Source organism: Macaca nemestrina, chromosome 18, assembly GCF_043159975.1.
Source record: "Macaca nemestrina isolate mMacNem1 chromosome 18, mMacNem.hap1, whole genome shotgun sequence".
Lineage (NCBI taxonomy): Eukaryota > Metazoa > Chordata > Mammalia > Primates > Cercopithecidae > Macaca > Macaca nemestrina.
The window spans coordinates 87,033,600-87,050,646 of record NC_092142.1 but is presented as its reverse complement, the minus strand read 5'-3'; the positions used below and the strand labels follow the sequence as shown (position 1 = coordinate 87,050,646).

At 55.9% G+C, this 17,047-nt stretch overlaps 1 long non-coding RNA gene across 1 annotated transcript; it reads left to right on the top strand.

Moving 5' to 3' along the window:
• Positions 1–7,245: 7,245 nt before the first annotated feature.
• LOC105488826 (uncharacterized) lies at positions 7,246–8,915 on the top strand. The gene is made up of 2 exons (XR_011616198.1): positions 7,246–7,520; positions 8,796–8,915. It is a non-coding gene; the product is annotated as an uncharacterized lncRNA (long non-coding RNA).
• The last annotated feature ends 8,132 nt before the right edge of the window (positions 8,916–17,047 follow it).

Here is a 17,047-nt window from a genome sequence, read left to right as displayed (position 1 = left end):
TGTGCCCTGACTTGTGGCCGCTTCCCTGTAATCTCTGCCTCCACCTCTGTGTCCCAGGGCCGTTGCCTCTGCGTGGGCCGAATCCTCCTCTGCCTCCTCCTTAAAAGGACCCTGCCATTATGTTGGGCCCAGCTGGATCATCTGGGAAGACCTAGCCTCGTGACCCTCAGCCACCAGCAGTGCTGTGCACGGCAGTGACATGGGCAGTTTCGGGTCCCCACCCAGATCTCACCTCGAATTTAATCCCCATGATCCTCACGTGTGGAGGGAGAGCCCGGGGGGAGGTGACTGAATCACAGGGCAGTTCCTCCATGCTGTTCCCGTGGTAGTGAGCGAGTTCTCGTGAGAGCTGATGGTTTTAGGAGGCTCTCCCACCTTTGCTCGGCATTGCTCCCTCCTGCTGCCTTGTGAAGAAAGTCCTTGCTTCTCCTTTGCCTTCTGCCATGATTGTCAGTTTCCTGAGGCCTCCCCAGTCATGCTGAATTGTGAGTCAATTAAACCTCTTTCCTTTATAAATTACCCCGTCTTGGACAGTTCTTCCTAGTAGTGTGAAAATGGGCTAATCCAAGCCGGGCGCGGTGGCTCACACCTGTAATCCCAGCACTCTGGGAGGCTGAGGCGGGAGGATCACAAGGTCAGGAGATCAAGACCATCCTGGCTAACACGGTGAAACCCCATCTCTATGAAAAATACAAAAAATTAGCTGGGCATGGTGGCGGGCGCCTGTAGTCCCAGCTACTCGGGAGGCTGAGGCAGGAGAATGGCGTGAACTCAGGAAGTGGAGCTTGCAGTGAGCCGAGATCGTGCCACTGCACTCCAGCCTGGGCGACAGAGCAAAACTCCATCTCAAAAAAAAAAAAAAAAGAAAAAGAAAATGGGCTAATCCAGGCATCAAGCACAGGTTCTGGGGATCAGGGCATTTATTTAGGGGAGTCTTTTCCAGCTGGCCACAGTCAACTTGTCTGAAGCCTGGGACAGTCGTGGCACCTCCTGCACAGGCCTGAGAGGGCCGAGGCACAGAGACCCCCGCCCGCCTGCCAGCACGCCCCAAAGGCAGAACTCGTGACCCTCGCTGCTGTTACTTGGTTATTACGATGGCTTTTCCCCCAGTGAGGCTGAGCCGGCCATGGTGAGGGCCCAGTTTCTGGGATCTAGAGGGGTCTGTTTCTACCGAAAATCACCCTGGAGAGGCTGGCGTTGCTGCTGCCCTCCCTGAAGGCAGTCAGTGGGATTCCCACCTGGGTGCGATGACTTCAACTAAATTCGCCTCCTGGCCTGTGTGGCAGTGTGAGGTGGTGGCTGAGCTGAGCTCCATCCCATGGCATCCCAGGCTGGTGGCCAGCGGCATTGATGCCCAGAGTGCGGTGCCACCCCCACCCCAGCCTGCACCTGAATGCCGTCGCTGGGACCAAGAACAGCCATGGCCCACCCAGCCTGCCTTGGCTCCCGTGGTGCAGAATCAACAAGGAAGCATCTGTCAAGGCCACAGTAGGGGCTACTCCAGGTACAGTGTCGTAGGAAAGCCCCTGGTCGGCCCAGACCCGTGGACACAGGCAGCCTGCACCTTTCTGTTCACGTTTGCTGTCTGAATCGTTTTTTAAAGGGAAAAACCTAACCTTTCAAAAGAAACACATTAGGCAGGAGGCTGCAAAAATAAATAAGGTGACACCAAAAGGAAGTTCTAGAACACAAGAGTACACAGGGTCTCCTCTGCTAGACAGCCAATCTCATCTGCGGGAATTTATCGTACGGCCTTGCGGATGGAGAAAATTTCCTTCAGGAACCCCTGTGCCGAGCCCTGTAGGTAAATCACGAGCAGGGAGAGGTGGGTGCAGGAGCTGCACGGAGGAAGAGGAGGGGCCGTCACGGCCCTGCAATGCACTGACTCCAGGGAGTGGGGGCACGGGTGGAGGTGCCTGCTGGCGCCCAACCACACTGTCTCCCTCTGCAGGAACCCGGCTACCCAAGAAGGACACACGCTGTGCTGGGCCAGATGTTGCAGGTGTGGCAGAGCAATGGGGTCTGGTTTTTAAACCCTCCACTCTTCAGAGGTGGCTGACCTGAGAGGCAGCTCCTCCCAGACTCCCTGAAAGCAGCTTGCTGGGCCCACGCCAAGACCCAGTCGGCCTGCAGCTTGCAACTGTGATGGACCCTCCCGGGCCAGGCCAGCCAGGCCAGCCATCAACACACAAGGGGGTGTGAGCGCTTGCTTCCTGGGTGTGCCCATCCTGACTTCTGGAATCCAGGGACTTCTCCCACCCAACCAAATCTGTACCAGATGCCACTACGTAGCACATGTGCTGTTAACCCCCTACCCTGTCGTGGCAGACATCATCAATCAACCACCAAGCTCCCACCAGGGCTTCTGAGTCTTTACAACTTAGCACTCAGGCTTTCAGCTCTTTATCCATTCCTGATTATGCTTATTTACTAATCCTGCCTGGGGTCGCTGGGCTCACTGTGTCCCCCTGGGCCCTTTGAAAATACTGTATGTGGTCAAGCACGGTGGCTCACACCATAATCCCAGCACTTTGGGAGGCCGAGGCAGGTAGATTGCCTGAGGTCAGGAGTTCAAGACCAGCCTGGTCAACACAGTGAAACTCCATCACTATTAAAAATACAAAAATTAGCCAAGCTTGGTCACAGGCACCTGTAGTCCTAGCTACCTGGGAGACTGAGACAGGAGAATCACTTGAACCTGGGAGGCAGAGGTTGCAGTGAGCCAAGATTGTGCCACTGCACTCCAGCCTGGGCAACAAGAGCAAAACTCTGTCTCAAAAAAAAAAAAAAAAAAAAAAGGAAAAAGAAAATGCTGTATGTGTTATAGAGGCCTTTATAGTGTTGAGGATCAAAATTCCTCTTTCCATTTTTTGAGACAGGGTCTCACTGTGTTGCCCCGGTTGGAGTGCAGTGGCACCATCATAGCTCTCACTGCAGCCTTGACCTCTACAGCTCAAGTGTTCCTCCCGCCTCAGCTTCCCAACTAGCTGGGACTATACACATGTACCACCACACCTGGCTAATTTTTTTAAATTGTTTCTTGTAGAGATGGAGTCTCACTATGTTGCCCAGGCTGGTCTCAAACTCCTGGGCTCAAGTGATCCTCCTGCCTCGGCCTCTCAAAGTGCTGGGATTACAGGCATGAGCCACTGCTGTGCCTGGCCAAAATTCCCCCTAATACTCAAGTAGCGTCTTCTCCAGGAAAAAAATAACCAGAGGTCCACATACTGATAGTGAAACGCAGGCCTGAAGGAAGTCTAGCTGGAGGCCTCCAGGTGTAGGAGAAAGGGAGGAGTGGGGAGCACATTTTGTCCGGCTGTGGGGACAGGCAGAAAACGGGGTCACAGAAGGGTAGCGGCGTCCACACTGGCTGGAGCCAGTGAAGCTGAAGTTTCTAACCGTTCTTTAGGGATCTTCGTAGGCTCAGACAAGAACACCTGAGCTGTCATCTGGGGTAGTGCTGGCTACGTGGACGGGCCCCCAGAATGTGATGCTGAGCGAGGGAGACACTCCCAAAGGGCCACACGTTGTGTGACCTGCGCGTGGGACAGGACCAGAGCTGACGACTCCTGGATTGAAGCAGAGTGTGGCTGGCGGGGCCGGCGAGAGGCTGGGGGCTTCTGTCTGGGGTAATGAAAGTTTCTGAGTTGATAGGGGTCGTGGGTACACGTCTCTAAATGTTCTAAACGGAATTGCACTTTAACGGGTGAACGGTGTGGTACGTGAAGCGTATCTCAATAAATCCCTTGTGTTTTGTTGTTGTTGTTGTTGTTGTTTAAGATAAGATACCATCTGGGAGGCAGATGACGTCCCCATGGGACAGTTCTGGTGCAGGCGAGGCCCGGAAGCTTCCTGGCCAGGTGGCCCCCAGCCAGTGTCTTAACCTCTCTGAGGTCCCATGTCTTCAGCCGAGAAAAGAGTGAAACACTGTTTGCCTTGCTGGGCTTTGGCAGGGAGTGAAAACCACCCTATTAACTAACTACGTGGGGCAGAGCAGACGCAGCCAACTCCCGTTCCTCACACGGCAGCCCTGGCGACGGTCACACGCACTGCAGCTAAGAGTGACGAGCACACTGACCGTCCTCGTGCCACGGAGGATTATTCCACCGTCCCCACCCAGCCTCGGCGTCCCAAGGCTTCCGTGGGGTAAGAAGATGATCTGATTCACGCAGGAGAAATGCAACTAGGAACCCCCACTCTTCCGATTCCCCCAGGGGTTAGGGAGGGGGGCTTCGGGGAGGACAAGGAGGGCAGGCCCCCAAACTTGAGCGGTGACAGCACCAGCCAGGAGCCCCAGCACCGGGTCTTCACGCTGGTCCCGTGGGGGGGTGGCTGGAAGCATTTCTGAGTTTCTGAGCCAAGGAGCACTGGGCAGCCCCAGCAGGTGGAGAGCTCAGGCCAGCTTGGTGTGAAGGACAGAGAGCAAAGCCTCCAGTGCCCAGCCTTTGAGATCTCATGGCCCATGGACTGCTGTGGGGACAAACAGGACCAAAGCCAAAAGGTGGCCAGGAAGCTCTGCGTCCCTGAGCCAGCACACTGGGCGAGAGGCCCTGCCAATGTTTTTAACCAAAAAGCCACTGACAGCCTCTGTCCTGTTCCTGCTCTACCCAGGGGAGGGGAGCGGGGGAGGGGCTGGGAGGGGCATCCACCAGAAACCAGCCACTGCAGTGGACGCACGAGGACAGCTGTAGCAACTGATGACGATCCCATTCTTGGTGCTGAAGAATCACATAACATTACCGTCGGGCACCACATAAAACACGAGAACAAAACTTCTATCCACATCTGAAGGGTTGGAGGAGAGCAATTCCTGTCCTTGAAGAGTCTTTGAACACCCTCATCTTGGGACACCCTTTCCAGAGAAACCAAAGCCATGAGCACACACATTCTGCCATATGTCACCACAGAGGCTCCACAGACACAAAACCAAGGGGCCAGGTCCCGGTGGATGGAGGCAGGGAGGCGGCGATCAGGGGCCCCGCAGCAGACGCTTTGGTAGCAAGTGACATCTACCCCCATCTACCCCCACCTACCCCCATCTACCCCCACGTACCCCCGCCTATCCCACCTACCCCCACCTACCCCCACCTACCCCATCTACCCCCGCCTACCCCCATCTACCCCCACCTACCCCACCTACCCCCATCTACCGCCACCTAACCCCATCTACCCTCACCTACCCCCACCTACCCCCGCCTACCCCCATCTACCCCCGCCTACCCCATCTACCCCCACCTACCCCATCTACCCCCATCTACTGCCACCTACCCCCACCTACCCCCACTTACCCCCACCTACCCCCACCTACCCCATCTACCCCCACCTACCCCCACCTACCCCCACCTGCCCCCACCTACCCCCACCTACCCCCACCTACCCCTATCTACCCCCACCTACCCCCATCTACTCCCACCTACCCCCACCTACCCCCCTCTACCCCCACCTAACCCCACCTACCCCCACCTACCCCCATCTATCCCGGGGAGGGTTCCTCCTCTTTCACAGCCCAATCCAAGTACTGGGTCTGCAAAGAAACTCTCCTTGAAGTCAGGAAGGACTAAGAGGGCCGTTGGTACCTTGTGATTTAGCCCCTGGACTGCTGTGAGGACAGATGGGACCAAAGCCGAAGGGTGGCCAGGAAGCTCTGCGTCCCTAAGCCACCACACGGGGCGAGAGGCCCTGCCCATGTTCTTTTGTTTGTTTTTGTTTGTTTTGTTTTGTTTTTTGAGACAAAGTCTCACTCTTGGAGTGCAATCCCAGCTCACTGCAACCTCCACCTCCCGGGTTCAAGTGATTCTCCTGCCTCAGTCTCCCGAGTAGCTGGGATTACAGGCGCCTGCCACCACACCCAGCTAATTTTTGTGTTTTTTAGTAGAGATGGGGTTTCACCACGTTGGCCAGGCTGCTCTACGAACTCCTGACCTCAGGTGATCCACCCGCCTCGGCCTCCCAAAGTGCTGGGATTACAGGCGTGAGCTACCACACCCGGCCGAGGCCCTGTTTTTAACTAAAAAGCCACCGACGCCCTCTGTCCTGTTCCTGCTCAGGACACTGGAAGGCGTGACAAATCGCCATCACATGGGAATTCCACACCAATATCTTAGATCACACCGGATTTCTGCACAAAGCGTAAGGACACTGGGCGGGGGGCAGGGGGCAGGGGGGAAGTCACTGCTGAGGCCGGCCTTTTGCTAAACTCAGCCATTTTTCTTCCCTGTTCTGTCGCTTAAGTCCCCTCCTGCAGTTTACAATCCCGACCTGCCACCCTCACCAGGATCATGACGGAGCCAAGACGCACCGGCGGCCGACCTCCCGGTGTGACGGCTTTCTGGTTATGTCTGCACGTCCTGGAGGAGCCTTCTAAAGGAGTTTCAGGAAGTTTATGTTTGGAAGCCGCGATTATCACTTTCGTTCATGGCCCAGCTTTGTAATGGGAAGCAGACGCCTCACAGAAGTGCCAGGAAGGGGGTCTGCTTTGAAACGTGTTCGAATAAAAGGATTGAGAAGAGCCTAGTGCTTACAAATATCATAAAGACACTTCATTATTGACGGTGCCTGCCTCACATTCACTGTGGACTTGCAAGCCCCAAACTCATCCTGCCCCTGGATGGCCGGGGCACCCAGCCCTTCCGCCTCCACACTTTGTTTTTCTTTCCTTAAAAAAAAAAAAAAAAAAAAAGCTGTAATGAGATGCACAATTAACAACATGTTTAGCTAATTGAGTCTGTCCACGGCATATCCCAACCCGGGCGCTGAGAGGTAAGTCTGTCACCTGGAGCGTGCCACAAAAAGGAGAAAAGGCAAAGTCAGCAGCTAATAGAAATCGTGACTTGGGGAGGACGCCCCTACCCACGTCAGATCAAAGACACAGACAGACTCTTCCCACCAAATGAATTTGCCTCTGAGCTCTTGGCATTGGGTTCAGCACTCTCTATTATCAACTGGAGAGCAAAATGCTTTGTTTTGCCTGAAAGACGTTCCCAGATGGCACATTCCCCTGCGTGCACCCCCTCGGTTGCGAGTCTGAAGGCATCGTGATCAACACCATGGTCAATCCAGATGGCCCAATCGCATCGAATCCGGCCTGCGTGAAAACACTTCATTTCTGACCTCCTTGACACCAGCGCCCAGAGCCGCCCCAGACGCCGCACACTGCACTTACCCTGGAGCGAGCGGGCGTGTCTGCCGGCGCTCATCCCCTGTGGCGTGTGGCTGCAGAGGGACAGCTGCCCCGTGTCCGGCTCCACGCCCCAGGTGCCCGCAGCGGCAGCAGTGCGTTGGGGCTGTGTCTCCGCGCACTGGCTGGCTCTGGGCTGGGAAGTTTCAAGCATTCCCTTCTCCCCCTTCACACACTTAACCCTACCTTGTCTGGTCAAGAAGGATCCGGACAAAATCAACCTTCTACATCAAGAGCTGCATCCGGCTGCCTCAGAGGCACAGAGTCTGTTCCTGGCCCCGCCTGGCTTTCACCGTAAACTAGAACGAGCGGCCAAGGCCCAGGACGCTGCGGCTTTGCAAGGGTGAGCGGCTTTTTCCTAACCCACTGGGCTTTTTTCCTTCCAGGCAGCAGAGGGGTGCACCTGCTCCAAGGAATTTGGGATGTCCAGCCCTCTGGTCTCTGTGGGGGTCACCCTCGGTGGGGGCTTCCCCTAGAGAGTTTAACACTCAGACCCCACTCCAGGCTCAGCAAGGGGAACTGGTTGGGGGGATTCCAGCCCACTCCTCAATTCTCTGTGGGGACCCTCGGCCAGCCTTGGTGCTTTCAGAGCTCTGGTTTCCTCGTTCGTAGGAGATAAACAGCACCCAAAACTGAGCTGCCGCCACTGAGGCAGGCTACTGCCAGGCGGAGTGCAGGTGCATCAGTGACCCTGCCTTCCCCTGAGCCCCGCGTTGACGTTCCATCCACTTAAGGCGTCCTGGCTCTCATGAGCTTCCAGGGAAACCGAGTCACAGGAATTTAATCATGGCCAAAATTTAGCCCATAAATAGCTATTGAGCGGCTTCACGCCGGATGGGGAGATGTGATGGCGGGCGCAGGAGGAGGCGTGGCCACGTGCCCCGAGGGCAGCAGCACACCTTGCGTTCTCAGTTAGGTCTGGACGGCAGATTTGCAGCGCCTTTTCCCACCTTCTACTTTCCTGTATTTTTGAAGTTTGCTACAATGAGCATACATTGCCTTTATAATGAGAAAACAGACATTTAAAAAATGTTTCAGAAGCCCATCCTGACCGCCCCCTCATTTTCCCCAGACCTGCTTCCTTGGAAAGACCCTTCCATTGCTTACACACTGCTGTTTTCACACTCGCCTTCCGACGGGCACCTCCCACGGCCCGCGTGCCCCAGTTTCACACTCGCCTTCCAACCGGCACCTCCCATGGCCTGAGCACCCTAGTTTCACACTCGCCTTTCGACAGGCACCTCCCACAGCCCGAGCGCCCCAGTTTCACACTCACCTTCTGACTGGCACCTCCCACGGCCCGAGTGCCCCAGCAGCTCCCTTTGCTCCCCTGAAGCAGGTGTGGCCAGTGAGGCTCTGGGAGGGAGATGTGCCCGTCCTTATGGGGCCTCCGGCCTGCGTTCCCCGCGCCTACACAAAAACTGACTCTCGCTTCCAGGAAGCTTCTAGAAAGGGCCCCAGCACTGTGGTCAGAACACAGAGTCCCAGCACACTGGTTGGTGCACCCTCAGCCGCCCCTAAGTGAGGGGTCTGGCAGGGTCCACCTGGGTGACGCCCTCCTCCTTCAAAGCCCCAGGCTGCCGGGGCACCATCCCATTCTTTTGGGGACTTCGTACAGGTCGTTGACTCCAGGAGGGCAGGAACAGCACCCGATTGGGAGTCTGCAAGTGTGTGGGGTATGACATTCATCTCACATGCACAGAGTACACCATGAGTAAAGAATTCTCATCCTCTGGTATTTCTCTTCCTGTTTTTTAAATTAAGGTGAAACTCACTGCACATAAAATTAAGGTTTTAAACTATGACACAGTAGGTGGCATGAGGCGCATGCTGTACTATGCCTTCCGTTTACTTCCAAAGTCTTTTCATCATCCCCAAAGACCACCCAATGACTGCCCATCCCTGCTAGCTCCGGACAACCACCCATGGGCCCCTGACTGCTCTGCCATGTCACAGGGATGCAGCTGGCCACATGTGGCCCTCGCCTCTGGCTTCTTCCACTTCCATGACATTCTCCAGGCTGGCCCACACTGCAGCATGGATGAGGCCCTCACTCCTCTGTGGCTGAGTCTTACTCCTCGGTGGGGAGGCACCTCATGTTAGGTAAGCAGGCATCAGTCCATCCAAGGACATCTGGGTTGACTCCACCTTTTGGCCATTGGGGGAACTCTAGAGATAGAAGTGCCATTTTCACCCCAACCCACGGTGCTCCCTCTGAAGTCTGAGTTGGAACCACCTACCTCTCAACGGGTCCAGATGGCCCTATTCCTCCAGCATTTCCTAGAACGTGCCTGGCGCACATTGTCACCTGGTCTCAATCCCATGGAGGGACCCTGGAGTTGCTTCTAATCATTGTTCAATGTCTACCCTCTCTGTGCATGGCTCAGGAAGAAGGTGGGGTGGGGAAGAGAGATCTCTGAGTGATCAGGTTGTCTTGGGGCTCCGGACGCTGCTCCCAGTGTTGGTCAACGTTGGTGGATTCCAAGTTCTAGAGCCTCTGTCGGCTCAGATGAAATATCTGAAGTTGGCACAAATGCAGCCATCCTCAGGTGGGGCCTCATCACACTCAGGAAATCCCGGCCATCTCTGGGTAGCAGGAAGCTGGGCAGGTCCATCACCCTCAGGAAAGCCAGGGCATCTAGCCAGGAGCTAGACAGCATCACCCTCAGGAAAGCTGGGGGGTCTGGGCAGCAGGGAGCTGGACAAGTCCATCACTCTCAGGAAAGCCAGGGGGTCTGGGCAGCAGGGAGCTGGGCGGGTCCCATCACCCTTGGGAAAGCCGGGGCATCTTTGGGCAGCAGGGAGCTGGGCAGGTGCATCACCCTCAGGAAAGCCAGGGGGTCTTTGGGCAGCAGGGAGAGTCCCCCGTCATCCTGTGGGCATCCTGTGGACATCTGTCATTTGTGTAGAAGCCTTGACATAAGATAGAAGCAACATTTCCTAGAAGTTTCTTACAAACTTAAACCAAGGACAGAGAGTCCTAGAGGAATTGAGGGCTTTGCTGTCCACTTTAAGTGGAGGGAATTCTTTTTCATTCCTTTATTGTCACTAAAGGTTGGATTTCAGAGCAAGTACTCAAGCACGTGGAGGAAGATGAGGGAGGGAAGATGGGAGGAGGGTGAGGAAATGTGGGCATCTGGTTCCCTGGCTGCACACTCAGGGGACCCTGGGGGACCACCTGCTTAACAGGCAGATGCCTCTGTGTGTTGCCGTCAAGTGAGGTTGTGGCTGAGCCCGGTTAACACTCAGGGCGCCCATGCACGGCTGGAGCCTGCGCAGTCTCTTGGTGACAGCAGTGACCACATGGCATCCTCCTGCAGGGACCATGTGACTGGCTTTTATTCTCTCTATCCTTGGGTGGAAAGAGGAGGAAGAAGCGATGAGTCCTGGCCTTCTACTTTCGAGTAGGTCAGAAATGTTTTCATAAGATAAAAGTTACAACTGAAAGAAACAGCAGGTCTGGGCGTAAAAACCCTGTGTTTTCAGCCTCGAGTGTGTGTGGGAGAGTGGGAGCTCAGGGTGTCTCTCCTGGGGGCCATGAAGCAGGAAGAAAGGGCTGTGGGGCCAACGCCAGCTCCACTTTACATCCGGGTGCTGGGGCTGCCACAGCAAAGTGCCACAAACTGGGGGGTCCATGTGACAGAAATTCGCCCTCTCCCTCACTGGAGGCCAAGTCTTAGATCCAGTTGTTCCAGGGCTGTGCACCCTCTGAGGGCCCCAGGGAGGCCCCTTCCTGCTTCCTCCAGCTTCCAGCGGCTCCCAGGGTGGGGTGGGGTGGGCAGCCACATGTTCAGAGCTCCCAGGTGTCTCCAGGGCTCCGCCAAGGCTGACACCCTGGTTGGCACTAGGACTCTGATTAGGATTTCGGACAAAGCATTTCCTCCACGGGCAGACACAGAGCACACCCCTGGGTAACAGCACGCCCAACCTTTTAGAATAGTCACCAGTCAAACACTGGCTGTCCAAGTGAGAATCAGTGAGATTGCAAAGTGGTTGTCCTTAGTGAGGGTGTCAGATGGCCTGGTGTGTTTAAGTAACCAAAAGCAAGTCCTTCTGATACCTTGCATGTTGGAAGGGGTATTCCAGTGCTGGTTAGAATTAAAACCCAAAGCAGGTCATTGATTCTGATGGGAGTGCCCTGGCCCCAGGATCATTAAGAAGGGTTTCAGGGAGGAAAAACAGATGATGTTGTCTGTCCCTGGTCCAAATTCGTGGTGCATCCTCACTTTCACAGGAATTCCATGCAGGTCTTTTATATGCTGCTATATTTTATATCTGTTGCTGTGCTGCTACACACTCCAAAACTTAATGGCTTAGAGAGCAAAAAATCCCTTTTTATCTCTCACAGACTATTAGCCAAGAAGGTGGGAAGTGCTCAGCAGGGTGGTTTTCCTCAGGGTCTCTCATGTGGTTTTATGTCAGCCAGGGCTGCATCACCTGAAGGCTCGACTGGGGCTGGTGGCTCCCTCATGAGGCAGGTGGGCTGGCACTGGCTGTTGGCTGAGGGCCCCAGTTACTCTCTGGAGCCTGCCTGAGTGTCCTCACTGCATGGTGTCTGGCTTCTTCTAGAGTGAGTGAGCCAACAGGCCAAGTGGAGGCTGCAATGCCATTATAATCCAGCCTCAAGGGGAAGTCACACGTTGACCACCACCGTACTCTATGCTGACCACATAGACCAGCCCTGCTGTGTGGGAGGGGAGCACACATAGACAAATACGGGAGTTGGGGGGTCACTGGGGCCATCTGGGAGGCTTGCCACCATCACCCGTCCTGTTCCCTAAATGACCTGCATCCCCAGGTTTCCTATTCTCAGCATTGTGTGCCACCTTGAGGGGCTGGGAATGAGAAAAAGTATTGTTTTCAGACAGAAAGCATCTCTTTTATATTTAACAGCCCTTCCTTTAGTTTATCTCTTCCCTCTCTTACTTTATTTAAAAGTAGCAAGAGGCCAGGTGTAGTGGCTTATGCCTGTAATCCCAACACTTTGGGAGGCTGAGGCAGGTGGATTGCTTGAACCCAGAAGTTTGAGACCAGCCTGGGCAACATGGCAAAACCCCATCTCTATTTTATAATATTACTGTTTTTAAAAAATGAATAAATAGAATAAAATAAAGTGCAAAATATGCTACCCTCAGTGCCCTCCTTACAAAGCTTGCTAGCTTGATCATTCAGCTTGTTGGGCCACTTTCCACATTACTGCAGGCCATGGTCTTGCTGATAGAATAAGAGTGCCTATTTCTGGTGGGGTTTGACTACTGAGCATTCTTGCCTGAAGTTTCCTGAAGCTGTAGTCTTGCATCAGCTAGAGTTGCAGCTCATTTGAAGGCCTGACTGTGGCTGGAGGAGCCACTTCCCAGGTCACTTCATCACACACTGGCCAGTGGTGCTGCTGGCCAGAACTCAGTTCTCTCCAAATGGACCCTGCCACAAGGCCACTTGAATATACAGCATGGTGGCTGGCTCCCTCAGAGTGGATGACCTGAGAGACCAAGACAGAAGCTGTGGTGCCTCGTACAGCTCAGTCACAGAAGTCACACACTGTCAGCTCTGCCATGTTCCATGGGTCACATGCATCAGCCCTGAGTCAATGTAGGAAGATGATAAACCCCAGGAGGTATGGGTCAGTGGGTTCATCTTGGAGGCCACAGAGCTGTCCCAGCGCTGTCCCAGAGGGGGATTCAGTGACAGGGCCAAAGGGATTCCAATGACTCAACCCAAGGATGACCAGATTAGACAGGACTGATCAGGCTAAGATGATGAAAGGCTGGCTGACATGACACATGGGACAGGCCCCGGGCCAGAGTCCCTGGATTGAAGTCTCCACCCCAGCACTTCCCACCTGGGGTTTGGGCTTCATCCATCGGCAAGGCAGAGATGATAGCGAAACCCAGCCTTCCTCCCACCTGTGTGCTGGATGATCAAAGGAGCAAACAGAAAAAAAAAAAACCAAACAGGAAAGTGCCAAAGAGTCACACGATTATCATTTATTTTTGTTACTAGAATGATAAATCCCTTTAAAAATAAACAGCTTTCTTGGATATAATTAACATACTATACATTTCACCTATGCGAAGTGCACAATTCACTAGTCTTTAGTCTATTCAGAGTTGTGTGACCATCATCATTATAGAATAAGGTCTGATTGATGCTTGAGAGCTGACGATGATGATGATGATGATGATGGAGATAGAGTCTGCTCTGTCCACCAGGCTGGAGTGCAATGGTGCTATCGTAGCTTACTGCAGTGTCCACCTCCTGGGCTCAAGTGATCCTCCTGCCTTAGCCTTCCGAGGACTCCAGGCATGAGCCACCACACCCAGCAGATTTTTTGTTTTTTTAGTAGAGGTGAAGATTTGCTATGTGGCCCAGGCTGGACTCAAACTTCTGAGCTCAAACGATCCTCCTGCCTTGGCCTCCCAAAGTGCTGGGCTTATTTTTAGACCATAATGAAAAGTTCCAGTTGATGTTACAGGAAGTGAGCCAGGGAACGCTTTACCCCCAGGCTCTAGGAACCATCAAGGTCAGGCTAGAAAAGGGCATCGGCAAGAAGGGGTGTCTGGAGGCGTTAGGGCTGAGCTCTCTGTACAGAGAGAATTCCGCTGTGTGGAGCAGCTGCACTCACTTACGGGTGGCTGGGTAGGAGGGCTACAGCCTGTCCTCGAGGGTCCCACCTCTTCCCCAACTTCCTGGCATCCTAGTCAAGATTCAGGGGGTGGGACTTCCCCTGGAAACCTGGAAGGCAGGGAGCACCGACTGCCCATGGACGCCAGGAAGGAGGGAGCGTTGCCGCTCGTGGACCCTGAGAAGGAGGGAGCGTTGCCGCCCGTGGACCCTGAGAAGGAGGGAGCGTTGCCGCCCGTGGACCCTGAGAAGGAGGGAGCATTGCCGCCCGTGGTCCCTGGCTGCGTGCCCTCCCCTTAGCTCCTCCACCCAAGAGGGAAGTCGAAGCTGTTTTTCCAAAGCTCTTTCTCCCCCACCTCCCCCAGCTTCCCTCTAAGAGTTCCTGCTGGTGTCCTCCACCCCCAGTCCACCATCCAGGAGCCAAGAATTCGTGGCAGACCCCGAGCACAGCTCGCCAAATCATTCGCTCATTGTTAGACATCTGGGGTTTTCAACTATTTGTTTTCATAAAAGACACTCTAAATGCCCCTGGGCAGTGGCTCCTCTGGAGCTCCAGTCTGAGAACCTCGGGTGTGAAATTCTGTTCTCAGCTCCGCCCCTGCCCAGGCTGCTCTACCATCCCACGAGAGGCTGCAGTTGGAAGCCCCTTTACACCCCAGCCTCCGTGGGTGTGAGCAACCCCAGCACCCAGACCTCGGCTTCTCGGTACCGTGTTCCATTCAAAGTGGCCAGGACTCCTGGGAGAAATGGCCAGCTCCAGTCTGGGAAGGGAAAACGCCAGAGGCTTATAGGAGATCGCGACCCTCCGGGGCTACGAGGCCGTGCGGGAGCACTCAGGAGCCTGCTCGATGGGGGGCGTGGGGGGTGGGAGCCAAGGGTGCCAGGAGATGGCCTGGGGCACAAGTAGCCCTACAGCTCAGGCTCAGACAAGCAGCTGGAAGCCTGGCGGTGCATGGACGTTCCCACGGCTTTAAAGGACGCCCCACAGAACATGGATTAATCATCATAGAGAGAGAGGACAACGTTGCAGGGGAGCCTGCAGACGCAGCATCAATAAAACCGCAGGCATTCATGTCACCAGAGACGGCCCAGGTGAGATTCTACACCCCCCGCCAGGACACCCACAGAGCGCAGCCTCACCCCCTGCTGTCCCTGCCCACCCAGGATCTCATCACCAGGAATCGAGAGGCAGACCCAGCCGAGGGTATCCTGCAAAGCAGCCTGAGTGCCCACAGCGTGGAGGGGCCAAGAGCCGGAACAGGCTGACAGAGATGGAGGAGAGAGGGCAGCTTGGGGCAGGGCGTGATGCCCGCAGATTTCCCTCTCAGAACCTCGTGGGGACAATGGCCAGGCTGCAGTGCGGCCTCGCATGGACCTGTCCATTCCCCAATTCTGACGGTGCTGAGGGCTTGCGAATGTCCCTGTGTGCAGGAAACACAACCCAAAGAGCTGGCTGTGCAGCCCCCCACGGGCCTCTCCCAACCTGAGCGGCGCCCTCCTGGCCAATGTCCACTGCTGCCCGAGACCCTGCCCCAGCAGAAGGCACAGGCTGGGGCGGGCCTGCAAGAGTGAACCAGGTTGGCGAGGAGGGGCCTCCCAGGGCCGACGCATCTGAGCAGCACCCTGCAGGAGGGGCAGGCCCCTCATGCCCCAGGCACCGTCACAGGGCCTGCGATCTCATGCATTCGAATGGTACTGCATGGGCCAGGGTGTCCCAGGGGATCCTGTCGGGTGCCCTCCTCAGCTCTTCCACCTTCCACAGTAAGTACTTCGACAGTATGGCTCATGGTCACTCCAAGTCCCCGAGAAGGAAAGAGAGCGATGCCATGGAGATGGGAGGCCAGCCCTGCAAAGGGCACCATAGTCCTGGGCACCACCTCTCCTGGGGAATGGGGGCTTGGGCACCTTCTTCTCCTCCTTCCTCCCTCCCTCCTCCCTCTCTCCCTCCTCCCTCTGACTTGCACCCCCAAATTGCCAGTATCACCCCCTCCCCAGTTGCAACAACCCCAAACATTCAGACATTGATTTGTGTTTCCTGCATGGGGGCAGACACCCTCCTGTTCCAGAACCGCCGGGCCCCCACATTCCCCCACGGACAGGGACCCATCTCACTCCCCCCACCCCCATTAGCCCACAAGGCTCTGGCCCCCACCCCCATGGCTGCTTGGTGAAATGACAGCCCCGCTCTGCCGGGAGCCGGGGAAGAGGAAGGGGCTGGGGAAGGGAGTCCAGCTAGGGAGCCCTGTGAGCCCCTCTAGGAGCCTGGCCCTGGCTGGAGAGAGAAGCACTGGGATGAAACACACTTTATTCACGAGGGCACAGGATTGCCATCTGCAGTGCTTGTGCTAAACTCCAGCAACGAGCAGATGCAGGCTTTCCTCCCTGGGTCAGCAGCCCGGGGCCTGGAATCAGCTACGCCCACTGCACTGAGATCAGCTTTGAAAAGCCCCCATTGCAGACCTGCGGCAAAGGGTCAAAGGCCAGGGGAAGCTGGAAGCTATGCTAAGGCTGCTTTGCTATGATCAGCCTGGCCTGGGGCGTCCTGGGGGATTCCTCAACCGCCTCCTAGACCCCTCCCCCACCCCCAGTATGAGGCCCTCACTCAGGCATGCCTGGGCCCTGGAGGCGGAGAGCCTGGGACTCCACGGAGAAGCCGTGCCCTGCGCCCACTCGGCCTGGCCGGGAGCCCGGGCCCTGTGTGGTCACACCCGGAGGGCCTCACCAGCAGCGGCGGGGGCAGACTCTGTGGGGGCACCCCCTGCTCCAGCAGGGCTGGCCCCAGTGGGGTGGGAGCATGTGGTGGAGGGCATGACCTCTAGGAGAAGTTTGGCTGGAGCAGCCCTGGGGGGCAACCAACTGCCGGGCAGGGGCTCCGGTGGCCCATTTCCCATGACAGGCGGCCTGGACGGGAGGGAAGCGCAGTTTCCACCACCTGAGCCCAGCTCCCAACTCCGGGCGTTCAGATGGGCTCGTGGCCACCAGGCTGTGGGTCCGAGGCGGCAGCCGGCAGGGTCTGAGGGCCACCAAAAGGGAAACGTGTCCCAATTCAGATCCCCTGGCCATGGGCAGGCAGCCTCGGCTCACTCCTCTCCTCTGGGTCCTTCGCCCGCAGTGACAGCTCCGCACCCAGCACCTTCCTGTGTAAGAAGTCAGGGTGTTCGAGACGAGATCGAGGCTGATCTGGGCCTTGTGTGGCTCCTGCTCATAGGATCCTGGGGGCCGTTTCAGGAAGAGCCTCAGGACAGGGAG